This window comes from Hetaerina americana, unplaced genomic scaffold (assembly GCF_022747635.1).
Source record: "Hetaerina americana unplaced genomic scaffold, ioHetAmer1.1.p SCAF_50, whole genome shotgun sequence".
In the NCBI taxonomy this organism is placed as follows: Eukaryota; Metazoa; Arthropoda; class Insecta; order Odonata; family Calopterygidae; genus Hetaerina; species Hetaerina americana.
Genome location: NW_027287096.1, coordinates 2,038,286 through 2,040,709, shown reverse-complemented (window position 1 = coordinate 2,040,709; position 2,424 = coordinate 2,038,286). Strand labels below are relative to the sequence as shown.

Sequence of the window (2,424 nt, the reverse complement as noted above, 5' to 3'; positions counted from 1 at the left end):
GAAGAAAGCAAAGGTTACTTGTATTTGTTAAGTATCAATCCTACAGCCAACATTGGTTTTTCATAACACTAAAAACGGCCGTGTTAAAAGATTGGCCATCGCAAAACACATTCACGGCACTTCCCACCCTATCGCTCTAAAATATTTATTCCTAATAAGGTGTACCCAAAATTTCAAACTTGACTCCTCCGTGAGACTGAAGATGTTTTTTCACAGACAAAATTATGAACAACGAACCGGAAATGAGCAGCGAAACGAAAGAGGCAACATTCCTTTATTTAACTTGGTCCCCTGGTTTAAAAGTACACAGGCGACACAGTGCAATAGGAAACATAGCTCACCAACTTTCCCTCCACACTCCTTGTCTTACCTCCCCCACCCCAAGAAACCAGTCTCCGACCACCCACTTGAAAGTGTTCACTAGGCAGTACATCGCTTGTTGTCTTCCCCGTTGTTAAATTCTCCATCCCGTTGGTAGTAATCTAGTAGACCGGAATATCGGTAAAGAGTTCTTAAAAATCAATATTGGCTATAGAACTGCCACCTTACCAAGTCACAGCATCTTCGTTTGGCTATTTGTATTGTTTCAGAACTAGGATATTTTCATAGAATCAGCAAACCATGAACTAAGTGCTGAATTTAATGCAAAGATAATATATTAGTTTAAAATCACATTTCACCGCAGAATATCTTGTCCAATCTTTAAAAATGCACCCCTTCTTCATTGAATTATTTCCCTAGCGATTGTCCTTTCTGAGAAATGTTAAATGTATACATCATAGATGGACACACAGCCTGCGGTCCAGCTGCAGTTCAGTCTATTACCGCAGGGTGCAGACTTCAACTAAAAAAAATTATTCCGCCGCGACCGGAAAATGCAAAAAATGTGGAACGCTTCACGATTTTGCGTGTCATCCTTGCGCAGGGGCCATGCTAATCTTCTCTGTATCGTTCCAATTTTAGTATATGTACCGCCGAAGCGAGTACGAAATATAGGGCGTTGAAATATGGTATATATACTATGTTTAGGTTGGTACTAAGCGTTAGCGAGAAGTAAATTTAATCTATAAACTTGCTAGTAATGTGCATATTTTTACACATTTTTATTGATGGTATTAAGGACTTAACTGTAAGCTACTGTTTGGTTGAATATTTTGACATTATTGTTGTTGTAATTAAGTAAAATCTTACACTTCCTCATTTCACGGGACTACAATGCGCGGGAGGTTTGAAAATACCTCGAGAAACTACCGCTGCCGGTGCCTGATCGGTTACAAAAAGGAACATATTTACCATGAGTATTATTAAAGGCTTTGAAGACTCACCTAATTTCCAGGAAAAACCCAATCATGTCGGAGGAAATACATTCACATACAAATGATGTCCAGCGGTGGGAAATATTTATTCCTACGTTTGAATAGAACTTTGTTTTGGGCATAATTATGTCGCAAAGATGTCTGTAAACAATTATTTCCATATTAAAGATATATTTCTTATAAGGTGTGTAGTCATATACATTAGCCAGATATTTAGAAAGTTTAAAGAGCACATTCATAACAAAACGACATTGATTTTATTTTCATTTAGAATTATACCTGCGAATTCGTAAACAGTGACGTTAATCTTATTTCAATTTGAAATAATGATATCTATATTTGTATGAGAATATTAAGATTTTTCCTATTTATTTACGAGTTCCTAAAGAGTTATCATCATTCATAGGTGCTACAGGTACCTATATGTACACTTAATTATTTTTAATGAGAGACTTACAGAGAGGCAAGCAAGCAAAAAATATTTACGAATCTAACTGCATTGGTCACATAGTTTTAGAATAGCTAAATTAATGCAGCATTTGAGTCATGTTATGAAATAAGATGTGGCAAATGTAATGTTTCAAGGAAAGACTCCATAACAAACATCAAGGTTAAATCACATTAAGTTCATTCAATAGTTCATTTTAGGTCATTAACTAAAATTAAATAAGTGATTTTCAATCAAATTAACTCATACCTACCTTTAATAAGAAGAACACGGAATGGATAGAATTGGCAAATTCATGTTGAGTTGAAGTCACGTAATTACCACTGAACTCGAATATATTTTACGTAGCTAAGTAGTCCAAACCCAAGCTTAAAATAGCAAATCAACATTCTTTACCGAAGAGACATACAAGAATAAGTGCATCATTTTGGCAGAATATCTTCTGCAGCACAATTAAGAGATTCAAGCTTTAGGCAAAGTCCATCGCGTCACTAGTGCTTGTTAATTCTAAATTGCGCCTTAAGAAGGCGTAACTGCTCACGTGTGAAAACCATGGAGAAAACCGTAAACACCGTACCTAAGGCGATAATATTCCAACGGATTTTGAAATGCAATAAAATAGTCACCGGATGAACCATCGAATCTTTGTAGAGAAAACAT

The 2,424-nt window shown here is 35.9% G+C and overlaps 1 non-coding gene across 1 annotated transcript; it reads right to left on the bottom strand.

The window, feature by feature from the left end:
• Positions 1–880: 880 nt before the first annotated feature.
• Positions 881–987, bottom strand: LOC139694578 (U6 spliceosomal RNA). The gene has a single exon (XR_011702155.1). It is a non-coding gene; the product is annotated as a U6 spliceosomal RNA (small nuclear RNA).
• Positions 988–2,424: the final 1,437 nt, after the last annotated feature.